Source organism: Typopeltis vanoorti, chromosome 13 (genome assembly GCF_054136105.1).
Source record: "Typopeltis vanoorti isolate ZY-2024b chromosome 13, IOZ_Tvanoo_1.0, whole genome shotgun sequence".
Taxonomy (NCBI): domain Eukaryota; kingdom Metazoa; phylum Arthropoda; class Arachnida; order Uropygi; family Thelyphonidae; genus Typopeltis; species Typopeltis vanoorti.
The window spans coordinates 94,444,397-94,459,770 of NC_143561.1; positions in this window are offsets into that span (position 1 = coordinate 94,444,397).

The following is a 15,374-nucleotide window of genomic DNA, read 5'->3' on the forward strand; positions in this document are numbered from 1 at the left end:
AATAAAAATACAATAAATAGAAGCGTACTTAGATATTAATGAGTAAAATAAACCTATAATACACTAATACCCCAGGTTGGCTGAGCAACGTTTTATTTCTATAATTTTTTTTTCTCTTTTTTAATATTTTATATAACCCATAAACATCCTTCTAAAAAGAAAATATAAAACTAAATGTTTAGTCTTAAGGGAGATTATGTTAAAAAATAAAAATAATTTTGAAATTATAAATTCGTTTTTTCATTGTTAGGCCGAGAACTTTTCAGACCACCCTCGTAATTAAGACCAATGTAACCCTCCAAAAAGAAGTTTCCAGAATTTGCCGTTCATATGCTAAAGAACGTTCATAAAAAATAGCAATTGACCCCCAATAAATGAAGCAATATTCTTACACCTGATATTATAAATCATCTGCTTATTTAAGAATGATCAGAAACCCATAAAGGCAATATTCGAACAGCTGTCTGCATATTTGTTTTTCAAATACTCGTATTTATTTGTATTATTACATTCTGTATACAGAATAATAAAGAAAGTTCTACTTAATAGGCATTATTCTACATACAAAACTGAAATCGTTTCAAGCTTCCAATAACTAGGATGCCGGTATTACTCTAGTTTCAAAGGAAAACGCACGCTAACAACAATTGAAAGATTAATACTAGCCAAGTAGCCTCTTAAATTGTAACTAGTCTCCTCACTGTTTGACATACGAAACATTTTTAATAAAATATGACTTTTAGGAGGTTGAATTAAGTAAAATGCTAGACAAATAGTTGTCTCTCTCCCCTCATTCTGCTAAAATTTTCAGTTGATTTTGAAGAACTGAATTGCACATTTAGTTGAAATCACTTAAATTGTGAGAACTGTGAGAAGCATCTGCAGAGGAGAGAGGAAATTAATTAACAAGAAGAAAAATAATCGGTCCCTGTTGAATAAATAAACGTGATGGGTCAGTAATATTCCAAACTGGAGTTATACACATTTGGAGAGAGGGTATACACCCTTTGTCCAAAGTTCTTCGCATGGTGTATATATATATATATATATATACATATATATATAGCCTGGCTCCCACTGATGAGACCTCAATAAAGGTCGAAACCGGTCTGGGAAGTGGCCCCTTGTCTTTAATACATAGCATCATCCATCTCCTCAAAGAGATGAGCTGTGCATTAAGCGTAAATATTAAGAATAGTGATCAGAGCTTATCCACCTTTACCAGCAGTTGCCTAGACTTGCACTACTTTCAGGGTCAGCTAGACTCGCAATACGTGCAGGCGGAAACTTAATTTATTCGTCTGTTTGCTTACTTGAGAAATGGAGTAAAACCAAGTTTAAAATAGCTTGGCATCTTTAACATATATATCATTTCATCAGATAGAATCAACTGAAGATCAGCTGTTGTCAGACGGAGATGGCACTTTTCATCTACATATTTGTAGATGAAAACTTTACTGCGCGAATAATAATAATAATTTGTGAGTTCAACAAATCTTCATCATCGGCCTGTAGAGTAAGATAGGCTGAGAGTCAGCAGATAGTAGGAGAGGAAATAAAGATAGAGTGCATAGTGGTAGAGTAGGTTAAAGAGGCCTCAGTTGACCTGTTTTAGCTGTTTGCCCCCCAGGGGCGTTTCTAAAACGGTCGTTGATTTTTCACTTTAAAAAAAAAGGAAAAATCCTAAAAAGGAAACATGTAACAAGACAAACAAAAAAAAAAGTACAGAGAAAAGCAGAAATTGAAAAGTGAACTTAGAGGTGGAGGAAGGATCTGGCCCGAGTGATGCAGCTCACAAGGAACTGCACCGCCTCGCTGTAAGCCTTCGCCGCTCGGGTTCTCAGGTCCTCCCCCACCTGTGGGAGCTAAAAACCAGTGAAGCTGAGTACAGAAATCCACAAGGTGGTTACTGTTCCTTTCTTTTGTTGTGGGCTGTTATGATTCTTTTGGCCACCTCACTTCCCTTGGCCATGTCTAGTTTGCAGAGGGCAATGTAGAACGCCGAAGCTGCCTCCTCGTCTATATCCAGGGCTACCTCTACTTGCTCAGGGGTGATTTTGCTGATGTCATCAACAAAGAGGTCACCCCATTTTGCACTGACGATGTCGGGTCCATATTTCCCTGTGAGGAGGAGTTCAGGTTCTCCTACTTTATCTATTGCCTCTTTAAACTTTTCTGCCACCCCGGGCATACCTCTAAGGAGATGTTTTAGATTCTCTCCTGCTTTTGCATGAGGGACTTCTGGGTGTTCGGTTTCAGATACTTTTGCTGTTTTGAGACCTGTCAGCTCTTCTTCCTGCGGACTTAATGGCCGTTTGGAAGTTTTAGTGTTCGTCCCCATCTCTACTACAGCTTCTTCTACTGTATCTGAATTGGCCATGTCTATATTGGCAGTGGTAACTTCGCTTTCGTCCGTGGGAGTTACCATGATGGTTTCTGCATTGTCAATCTCTTCTGTTGGGATCGTATTGCTGGTGTCTTCAATTCTGGTAGGTATCCCTCCCTTACGGGACCTTTTCGTTGTCTTAGACATGGCGGCATGATCAGGAGTGGCCTCAAGAGGCGGAAACTCTTCCTGTGTTGTGATCTTTTCATTACTTGGTTTTGTTGCTGATGTGACTGCACCACCCATCCTCTCTGCGAGGGTTCTGGATGGGCAGGTGTCGACTTTGTGGTCAGTAACCCCACACTTCAAACAAGCTGCCTCACATTTTTCTTGGTTGTGGCCAATTTTTAGGCAGTTCTTGCATTTTATGCGAGGGCAGTCTGCCCCAAGATGATTGAAGGCACTACATCTAAAGCACTGCTTTTTGACGCCTGGGTAATTTACCATTACCCGGGCAGATCCTATGAGGACAAAGTTAGGAACTTCGGTCCTCATTTCAAGAGAGATAGTTACCTCTCCTGACTTCCACTCAGGATTGTCTGCATCATTGTGAACCTGGATTTCCCGTATAACTCCCCACTTAGAGAATACGCTGTGAATGATATCGTTGTTCTCTGCATATTCTAGGGGAAATCGTGGTATCTTAAGGGTTCTAAGGATGCTCCCAACCATGAAGGGAGATACTTTTACTTTGCCACAGTCAAACCCTTTGAGAAGCTTTTCTCTGGTCTCCATATTTTTGGTCACTACCTGGTATCTTCCTCCCCCATAAGGGGTAAATCCAAAAATGTTTTCTGCGCCAACGCAGTTTATGATAGCTTTCGCCATCGCCCTTGCCGGTATTGTGGCGTCAACCTCAATTCCGAGGGTACGCACACGCAGCAGAATGGAGGGCATGATCAGATGGGGGAGCCTGATCATGCCCTCCATTGGGCATGATCAGGCTCCCCTGATCCAACGGGAATATCATTTCACGATATTCCCGTTGAATATCGTGAAACCCGATGGGACTCGTACCGATATTAACGGTTAAGAACAGAAACTATATATACTTGTTATACTTGTTACCCTGGAAGTCCTAAAAAGAACTTCTATACTACACACTTGATCTAAGCCAAAAGGCCGGGAAGCGATACGAAACTAATAAGACTGGTATAACTCCAACTCACCCATCGCGAATACGAAAAAGAAAGCTATAGTTGCATTCTTTAGCTTTAAACACATTGTTCTTCGTTATTTATAATATTATACTATAGAAAGTATGAAAAGGTGCTTTGTTTATTTTTAAAATTTTAAAAGAATATTAAAATATTTTTAAAAACAATGTAATATCTTTACGTAAAACATAAATTACATTTTTATTTATAAGAAATATTTCAAATTATCTCAAGTTTTTTTTTATAAAGAGGTATTCTTTGCTAGCTTGAGCGGGAAAACATTTTATAAATACTTAAATAGTCATTAAATTATATATTTAATTCCATAAATTTCAACATTAATGAATGTGGCAAGAACAGATGCTACATTTAAGTTCTTAGCATGGACTAACAATGTTGATCAATAATACAAATATTGATTATAAACTATTATAATCAATAACCTGTACTAGAAAATGTGTAGTCGTATTATAGCAACAATTAGTAGCACGCTCCTGTTAATGTGAAATATATAATAAAAATACATAAGTAATGTCGTATTAATGTGAAATAGGTCGACCCTTACAATAAAACGTATAATTATACATTTAATTATAATAACATACACATATAATATAGTGACTCATACCCATGATTTGAACATTTTGCTAAGATACGATTACATTAAGGTATGACAATGGTTTGATCTAAAAATATACATTTCTATTGTATAATTAATATATAATAAGAGTTTGTAATATTTAAAAAAATATTTAATTTGTTTAAAAAATGAAGCAAAATCTTTATTATTCATATAATAAACATATTATATGAATAATATATTATTCACGAAAACATCTCCATGTGAACTGGCAATCAACAAATGATCCTTACAAATATGTTTACAACATTTCTAAATGTTTTCAACGTTTCGTCAAAAGTAGAGCAAGGTTAGGTTGCATGTCATTTGTCATCCTCTGACAGGGGTGTTGTTTGCTTTATGTCAGCCGAACGTGTTTTTCCATGAAGAAACACTTCCTGTGAAATGAACAATACTTGTCAGAGTGGTGTATTTCGTTTGGGTGACTCACCTTTTGTTTAGGTACAAACCGACCCCCAGAATTGCATATAAAAGAGACCAAATAAAGTAGTCCGCAAAACCGTAGACTCTTAGCCTAAATCGCAATAATTTCTGCTTGCTAATGGCTAAGGTAATGTCTTGAGAACAAGTTAGCAATTGTATTAATGTAAATAGTTTATTTTACTAATAAGTAGTTCCTGATATTCTCTCATTCTACGTGTTATTTCTTTCAATAGGTTGTATTTGCTGTGATCTTTGTGCTGGCTATCAGCCTTGTCAGTGCTCATCATCGCTGCCCCACTTACTGTGAACCCGTGCAGCAGAATGAATGTACCCGAATGGGATGGCAGTTTCAGCCGCAGCAAACGAACTCCTGTAATTCTCGTCACTGTTGCCCAGTATGCTACAGACGAGTTGGTAAGTAGTTGTGTATCGTTGCTTTGTGCTGCCAAAATCTTTTTTTAACATATTACTCTGGTCAGGTGTTATTCTCTCATTTAGATCATAGAACAGCATCATCTAGTTTAGGAGGAAAAAAGTCGAAATGTTTCTTGTCCTATTATTAGGTGGCCAGTTTTATCAGTTGAATATCCTATCCCTGTAAGCGGTTCCGTTTACCCTTTCTACCGAGTGGTAAAATCACCTGCACTTTTTTCCCAGACCTTCATACCGTGTTCTTATGATGAACATCTCCATCTACCTATATATTCCCCGCTGCTTGGTGAAAGTTTCTTCTCCCATGGTGACCCTCTACATACTTATCATATATTATCATTTAAGTATATTATCATTTAGAGAAATTATTGATTTAACTTTTTATAATTTTCCCACACAGCAATAGGAGATAGCTGCAATGGCACATTTTGCGATATGACATCAGGCTACGTGTTGGTTTGTGATGACAACGCTTATTGTGACTACAAAGATAGCACGTGTAAACAACGTCAGTAGTAGAGAGAATGGTAAGCTGAATGAACTGATAATGGCCACGATGAATAGAAAAATGTACACTGAAGGCGAAATTTCATATTTGTGTTAAAATTATTATTTTTTTTAACTTTTAATGTTTAGTCTAACAATAGCATATATTAATGATGTGACCACTTACGCATAAGTATGCTAATGCAGTTGTAATTTGGTTTTCATTAAGAAATAAATTTTTGCTATCATTTGCTTTTCGCTAGTCTTTCATAAGATTATCTTTAATCGGACGATGCTAAGAAACACATAGAAACTTTGAAAGTTTCAAACATTTCACCAGAGAGCTTATGCGAATACAATCCTCGGCATCGGAGTTGCGTTAGGCTTGTACTACTTAAAAGACACGAGCGCTGCCCAAGCGTTCGGATATTTGTCTTTTAGTGTATTCGATAAAGGTTTCATTTGACATCTATTTCGAACTTTTCGAGGCTACATTAACAAAAATAAAACAAGATTTCATTAAAAACTTCAAGATTTTTACCTTGAATAAATAAGATAAATATAAAAAAGGCAAACATTCCTATATTTATGATTATTATTTCCTAAAAGTTATTCTTGCATCACTCATTATATTTCCCTTTACGCCCCTGTAAATGTGTCTTTCCCTGCTAACCACTCTGTCTTACTCTGTATACATTTACTAACGATGTACGTGCTGAGAATGAATATCGTAATATTTATCCCCCGCTACCTTCAATATTACCTCATTTCTGTTTCATAGGGTAGCTCAAAACTCCATAGAATTACATTCATTTGATGTTATCTGATTTTTTTGGCTTAGGAAGTGATATTTGCAAAGTTGTTTTAACTTCCACTTCGGCACATTCAGTCAAAATTCTCTGAACTTACAATAAATTTTCTGATGATGGATGCTTACATTAAAACCAACACTAGAGAACTCTACAGTTGCAACTTCCAAACTGTTGTGATGTATTTTAATATCCGTATACGCACACTGCGAGAATATATGTTAGTTTATGAAGGAATAAGAAGTAAAAATAAAAATGCATGATGGGATATGCCTGTATAAAAATAGATTAAATTCCAAGATTTCAACGAAAAAAAAAATCTATAGTAAGAAATCAGCTTAGGAATAGAACATGGTGATTGTTATATACTTTGACTATATGAGCAAATCAGATTTTTCCCCTCGATGGGCTTCTTTTTTATATTCTCTATTGTTTATAATCCGTATATATATATATACTCAGCTGTGTGTGTGTGTGTGTGAAAACGATTTTTGTTAAATATTGCAATATTTAGGAATAAATGCATTTTCCATTTATTTTTCAGCACTTAATAAGCACATTACGTATTTTGTTCCTGTAAATATGCTTAATTAAGAGAATCATTCGTTGTGATCTTCTATTATATCCTGTGGAGCAATTTAATTTCCATTTTATTGAAAGGGTAAAGGATTTAAATGTTATAAATTAATTCATAGATTAAGACGACCTGACAGCTTGTATCGAAACATGAAATTCACTCTTGAATTAGAAAATCACAAAACATGATCGTTACTTGATATCCTAAAAATAAAAGATTAATCTTTTCAGTATGCATAAAACGAACCACAACAGGAAGAGGTTTACATGTGACACGCCGCTTGACATCACCATCCGTTGCGAAAGATAAGAATAATTAAAACATTAAAAGATAAACGAATTATCCTACATTACCATGCATCAAACATATTAAGCAGAGAGTGCAACATTGCTTCGTGATTACGACGTTCAAGTAGGCTTTTTTGCAACGTATAAGATCTTCAGATTCTTACATCCAATCATCCCACATCATCCCATGAGAAATCGAGAAGTTTACAAAATTCACTGCTCTTGTGACATTTGTTCTATAGGCCACACGGGAAGATGTGGAGAGAGATACGCATGTCTGAACACATAATAGACATTGAAAAAAGAAGAAAGTACAAATTAGGATAAGCCTTCCATACAATAAACACGGGCCACCAAGTAGTTTGGCAAGTAACCGAAAGACCATTTATTGGTCATAATTGTCTTGCAAGAAAGTTTAAAAACGCCTCAAAGTTTATTCCAATCCCAAGTTTGGTTGGCTTTCCCCCAAAATACAGCCGCGGACTTGGTTTATGATGCATGTCAACCCCACAGAAAATAATTTGGTACCACACGTTACAATAATCCGTACTCCACTTTTTCCTTGGTAACCAACACGTGATGTTTTTTCTATGGGACGTTTCTAATTCTCATCGACTTTTGTCTTACAGAGTGAAAACTCCATACAACTAAATTTCACTGGGACTCTTCTTATGAGAACCAATGACAGTTTTGTCGAATTGATTCAAAGTTTACGTCTTAGTTCATCGCCAAAACGAGTACATGCGTCCTATTCTTATTCCATAAAGTTTCGTCTTAGAATCTCCTCCTGCAATTTGCGATTGGGAAATCCCATAAAGAATCCTAGGGAATTCGCACACGACCGTGACGCTCCCTTGAGTTTGAGTTTTATTTAAAAAATATTTCCTTTGGGTTTTCTTGGAACTCTTAAGCTAAGCAAATAACATTGTCTGCAGTTTGTGAAACAGAAACATCTTAAATTCAAGATGGTATCACTTTCATCATCATCTGCTCAAGCACCATCCCTATGAATCATAGATATCAACCCTAAAGATTACAGTTTTAAAACATTCAAGTCTCATATATGATAAGTTGGAACCATAGTCAAGTTGTAACGTTTTTTTTCTTTTTCTTAAAAATATTTTCAAAATCTTTTATCAACACAAATCCTCAGTGAGAGCAAACGAAGTTTGCGCCTGAAAATATCTTCAGGACTGAATATAGTGTTATACTATCTTACCTGGGTAAGTAGTACAATACCAGGCAACTCGTGGCAAAGGTGGAGCAAGATACCAACACTCCTAACCAAGTATCTTCCATAATGCAAAACACATCTCCTTGTGGATGTATACTGTTATGCATTAAGGGATTGGCCACTACCCAGACTAGTTTCGACCTTTATTGAGGTCTCTTTAGTCGGGAGCCAGGCCCAGAGTTGGAGATACCAGGCAGAAGAAGCAGAACCACCTTTTTTTTTATTAAATTACTCTGGATTTAGAGAAAGATGTTGAAAGTTTATTTTTCACTAGGTTAGACTATACTAAAGATCAATAAAGGTCGAAACTAGTCTGAGTAGTGGCCAATCCCTTAATGCATAACAGTATACATATCCACAAGGAAATATGTTTTGCATTATGGGAGATACTGGGTTAGGAGTGTTGCTAACTTGCTCCACCTTTGCTACGAGTTGCCTGGTGTTGTACTACTTACTCTGGTAAGATAGTAAACACTATATTCAGTCCTGAAGATATTTTCAGGCGCAAACGTTGTTTGCTCTCACTGGAATAAAGGATTAAACAAAATTTATTATAGTCTAACCTAGTGAAAAATAAACTTTCAACAAATGCTCAGGTTAGGCGCGTGTATTTAAATCTGATCATGTGTGTGTGTGTGTGCGTGTGCAACACACACATTCAGTTAGTTTGCATAGATATATCTAAATAGAAATGGAGTATACCTTCATTTAAATAAGATAATTTAAGTTTACGCTGGTAATAAAAAAAAAGGGTAGGGTCTCACTCAATAAACAACTTTTATCTTGATCCACAGTCAGACTTTCTGTGGGCCACTAATTCATTATACTTCACAAAGAAGTAATCCATAAAGCACATTTAGTTATTCCATCGAAAGCTTACGATATGTTTAGAATATTTGCATCGAAAGCCTGCAAATCGTTCACTTCTAAACTTGGAGAGTTGCAATCATAAATAAAAAAACAAAGACTGATTGATCCCGCTTAAATACGTCACAGAATAATTTGATGTTCGAAAACCGCTTTGTTCCTAATCTTCCACTGGTGAATTGATTAACATGGACGTGAAGTTTGGGATTTATTGAGAAGATGACAGGAACAAAGTTAGTAGTAGATTCCTGGAATGATGGAGTATGCGAAACAGATCACTTTTCGCAGGTAGTCTCTTTGTTTTGTTTCGATCAGGATTACAAATGATGACCAGCCTTATGTGATGATTACCAATTGAGGTAAAAACTAATGAAATTCTTTCTGACGAGAGTTGATTAAATTAATGTCGGAAAAGTATACTTTCTTTGAAAATAATGGACAAGAATTCTGAATTATCTTGAAAACTACATAAGATTTATGTTAAGTTTTTGCAGAAAACTTTAATTTGCTCTGATTTTTTCATAATGGGGTATTTGTTTGTTTTTTTATTATAAATATCTTCAGGAAGACAATCTGACCAACGCTGTGTTTCTCAGTTTTTAAGACCTTCACGTAAGCATCGTAGAAACTGCCAAAGTTGGTGAAGGATGGATTCATCAATTTGTGTAGGACTTGCGATGATGAAACAGTAAACAAAGCATTATCAAAAGAAGTATCTATCAGGAATATACTTGTATATATATATTTTTATTTTTTTGTCATTTTTGGAACTACATTCTCTATCACTTTTCATCATACTATAGTTTCTTATCATCATTGAGAGAGGCACACACACACACATACACACACACACACATACACACACACACACACAGAGAGAGAGAGAGAGAGAGAGAGAGAGAGAGAGAGAGAGAGATTCAGTGATTTTTTGGTTCACTCTCACCCACAACAGTCTTAATCTGCGGTATATCCATAATTTCTCTACAGTTTTCATGAGTGGGTACGTTGGCAAAAGTGTTACTTAGAGAAGCATAAATGCTATAATCAAACCTAGTTTCGTTGGTCACATTTTATCTGAAAGTTTCTGGTTTTATACTTACTAATTGGTCTACTATTATCAATCATTCCTACATGGCTTTCTTCTGACAACCGTTCTAAATTCTTCATATTAGAGGATCAGAAACGATTAGCTGAAATTAACAACGATATGTTATAAAATTTGGAATTAAAATTCATTAGACAGCAATCTGTGTATTAGTTTATTGTAGTGAGGGTATTCTAAAAAGAATAAAGTTTTTAACGCATGTGCTTCCGAAATACTCAGCATACACCATATTACCAAAAGTAATGCAACACTCTCCAGAAATGCACGTGATGTAAAGAGCGAGCAAATGATGCAGGTAGCGTTTCAGGGAAGTACATGACTGAAGTCGGTCCGAAATTCTGAAGAAACGTGTCGAATGTACGTGAAATATTTACCACGTTGATTACATCCTGAGATACAGGTCAAAGAAACTACCTATACTTGGGTGAAACATTCTAAAATTGCACTTCACATACTGACTTTTCAAAAACTAATTAAAGTCTCATCTTCTTAGCTCTGACGCGAATACCTGCGTATTGGTTTATTTGGAAGTGATATCTACTATTACAAATCTTTCTATTTGATATATTCACAAGTCCTTATAAGGACTGGCTTAAAGGGGCGAAGCAAGAATGCTTTTCATATTTCCCGTTATCTGTAGAGGACAGTGTAGTGATAAGGTGTTATTGAGTAATTAAAGCTCTGATCATGGCAGGAGGGTAAGAGCAATAGACGAGCCTCGGTTAGAACTTCATTGGTTCAGCATTGCCATCCATTACCCTCCAATGGTATTGGATTGAATGAATCAATCACCGACTATGTAAGTAAAGGTGACATCTCAAAAATACGGACGATCTCTAGGCCACACCATAGTGGGCGAAAGACCGTCCTAATCTCAGCGTTGGTTCCACTCAGTGACGGGCTCCCCGACCACTGGGCAGAACCGCTCATATTCCGAGGAAAATAATTCACCGGCAAGTACCCCTCAGCGGGCCGTGCCGGAGAACAATTTCCCCGGAGACTCAAAGTGCTCCCTTAGGGCAAAACCTAAGAGAGCGAACTCATTAACCCAGGATAACAGCAACAGCCGAACCTCAGTTAAACTTCATTGGTTCAGCATTGCCATCCGTTACCCTATATGTATGGGCATCTCATATAAATTCAATCACCGACTATGTAAGTAAAGGTGAAATCTCAAAAATACGGACGATCTCTAGGCCACTCCATAGTGGGCGAAAGACCGTCCTAATCTCAGCGTTGGTTCCACTCAGTGACGGGCTCCCCGACCACTGAGCAGAACCGCTCAAATTCCGAGGAAAATAATTCACCGACAAAGCCCCTCAGCGGGCCGTGCCGGAGAACACCTTCCCCGGAGACTCAAAGTGCTCCCTTAAGGCAAAAACCTTAAGAGAGCGAACTCAAAAACTCGTCGCCCAAGGGGGTAAGAGCAACAGCCGAACCTCAGTTAAACTTCATTGGTACAGCTTTGCGTTGCTATCCATCACCCCCAAGGGCATTAATGAACCTAATCGACCGCATCTCACGGTCGATTGATCCGTACAACATATTCACAAACAATACAACGCAATAATTGTAATAAGAATATATAAAATAATTAGAGCTGTATTATATATTTTTAGAATTTAATTAAAATATCTTCGATATTTAATTTGTTTCTCAAAAACTCAGAATAATATCAGTTATAACATTATTATTTAGACAAAATTTTTGCTAAATCATAAAAGAGTATAAATATTATCAAACAAAATACTATCATTACTGTATATTGCTAAGTATTGGAATACACGAGGAATACAAAAATCAAAATGTCATTTTAATAATGTGCAGTCTCTTCTTTGACCTGTATCTCAGAATGTAATAAACGTGGTAAATATTTCACGTACATTCGACACGTTTCTTCGGAATTTCGGACTGTCTTCAGTCATGTACTTCCTTGAAACGCTACCTGCATCATTTGCACGTTAATTATATCACGTGCACTTCTGGAGTGTGTTCCATTACTTTTGTTTATATGGTGTATGTTGGGTATTTCGGAAACACATACGTTAAAAACTTTATTCTTTTTCACTTACAATAAACTAATACACATATATTGGCGTCAGAGCTTAGAAGATGAGTACTTAAAGTAGATTTTTATAAATCGGTATGTGAAGTGCAAGTTTAGAATGTTTTACCCAAGTAATGCTAGTAATATGCATAATCCAAGACTAATATATAAATGTTATAATATTAATTTAAAAACATTTTTCTAACCAGGTTTGGCTAGAAGCTCTCATTTCCAAATGGCCGAGATAATGAACACTATGAAAAGTTATGAACTATCATCGTGTCGTTTTGTCTTAGTATAGTTCAATTTTATTATCCATAAGGTTTATAAATTCGTTTAAAATGCTTTCATTTAATAAAAAATTTAGAAACTCTTTTATAAATATAATAATTTTGTATCTAAAACTTTCTATAAAATACATTAAAATTGTAGACATAACTTCAGGTATTTTCGAAATAATAGTAGTATATTTTAACACCAGCTCTTTCAAACTATCAATAATATTGATAAAACATAAATTTCAATAACTGTTTGTGGTTGAGGACGGAAAATTAGTCCACCGTGAGATGCGGTCGATTGGTTCATTAATGCCCTTGGGGGTGATGGATAGCAACGCAAAGCTGTACCAATGAAGTTTAACTGAGGTTCGGCTGTTGCTCTTACCCACTTGGGCGATGAGTTTTTGAGTTCGCTCTCTTAAGGTTTTTGCCTTAAGGGAGCACTTTGAGTCTCCGGGAAAGGTGTTCTCCGGCACGGCCCGCTGAGGGGCTTTGTCGGTGAATTATTTTCCTCGGAATTTGAGCGGTTCTGCTCGGTAATCGAGTTTCACTGAGTAGAACCAACGCTGAGATTTGGACGGTCTTTCGCCCACGAATGAGTGGCCTAGAGATCGTCCGATATTTTTGAGATCGAACCTTTACTTACATAGTCGATTGGTTCATTAATGCCCTTGGGGGTGATGGATAGCAACGCAAAGCTGTACCAATGAAGTTTAACTGAGGTTCGGCTGTTCCTATTACCCCCTTGGGCGACGAGTTTTTGAGTTCGCTCTCTTAAGGTTTTTGCCTTAAGGGAGCACTTTGAGTCTCCGGGGAAGGTGTTCTCCGGCACGGCCCGCTGAGGGGATTTGTCGGTGAATTATTTTCCTCGGAATTTGAGCGGTTCTGCTCAGTGGTCGGGGAGCCCGTCACTGAGTGGAACCAACGCTGAGATTAGGACGGTCTTTCGCCCACTATGGAGTGGCCTAGAGATCGTCCGTATTTTTGAGATTTCACCTTTACTTACATAGTCGGTCGATTGGTTCATTAATGCCCTTGGGGGTGATGGATAGCAACGCAAAGCTGTACCAATGAAGTTTAACTGAGGTTCGGCTGTTGCTATTACCCCCTTGGGCGACGAGTTTTTGAGTTCGCTCTCTTAAGGTTTTTGCCTTAAGGGAGCACTTTGAGTCTCCGGGGAAGGTTTTCTCCGGCACGGCCCGCTGAGGGGCTTTGTCGGTGAATTATTTTCCTCGGAATTTGAGCGGTTCTGCTCAGTGGTCGGGGAGCCCGTCACTGAGTGGAACCAATGCTGAGATTAGGACGGTCTTTCGCCCACTATGGAGTGGCCTAGAGATCGTCCGTATTTTTGAGATTTCACCTTTACTTACATAGTCGGTCGATTGGTTCATTAATGCCCTTGGGGGTGATGGATAGCAACGCAAAGCTGTACCAATGAAGTTTAACTGAGGTTCGGCTGTTGCTATTACCCCCTTGGGCGACGAGTTTTTGAGTTCGCTCTCTTAAGGTTTTTGCCTTAAGGGAGCACTTTGAGTCTCCGGGGAGGGTGTTCTCCGGCACGGCCCGCTGAGGGGCTTTGTCGGTGAATTAAATTATTTTCCTCGGAATTTGAGCGGTTCTGCTCGGTAATCGAGTTTCACTGAGTAGAACCAACGCTGAGATTTGGACGGTCTTTCGCCCACGAATGAGTGGCCTAGAGATCGTCCGATATTTTTGAGATTGAACATTTACTTACATAGTCGATTGGTTCATTAATGCCCTTGGGGTTAACGGATGGCAACAATGCAATGCTATATCAATGAAGTTTAACTGAGGTACGGCTGTTGCTGTTACCCCCTTGGGCGATGAGTTTTTGAGTTCGCTCTCTTAAGGTTTTTGCCTTAAGGGAGCACTTTGAGTCTCCGGGGAAGGTGTTCTCCGGCACGGCCCGCTGAGGGGCTTTGTCGGTGAATTATTTTTCTCGGAATTTGAGCGGTTCTGCTCAGTGGTCGGGGAGCCCGTCACTGAGTGGAACCAACGCTGAGATTAGGACGGTCTTTCGCCCACTATGGAGTGGCCTAGAGATCGTCCGTATTTTTGAGATTTCACCTTTACTTACATAGTCGGTCGATTGGTTCATTAATGCCCTTCGAGGTAACGGATGGCAACAATGCAGTGCTGTACCAAAGAAGTTTAACTGAGGTTCGGGTGTTGCTGTTACCCCCTTGGGCGATGAGTTTTTGAGTTCGCTTTCTTAAGGTTTTTTGCCTTAAGGGAGCACTTTGAGTCTCCGGGGAAAGTGTTCTCCGGCACGGCCCGCTGAGGGGTCATTGTCGGTGAATTATTTTCCTCGGAATTTGAGCGGTTCTGCTCGGTGGTCGGGGAGCCCGTCACTGAGTGGAACCAACGCTGAGATTAGGACGGTCTTTCGCCCACCTATGGAGTGGCCTAGAGATCGTCCGTATTTTTGAGATTTCACCTTTACTTATATAGTCGGTCGATTGGTTCGTTAATGCCATTGGGGGTAACGGATGGCAACAATGCAGTGCTGTACCAATGAAGTTTAACTGAGGTCCGGCTGTTGCTGTTACCCCCTTGGGCGATGAGTTTTTGAGTTCGCTCTCTTAAGGTTTTTGCCTGAAGGGAGCACATTGAGTCTCCGGGGAA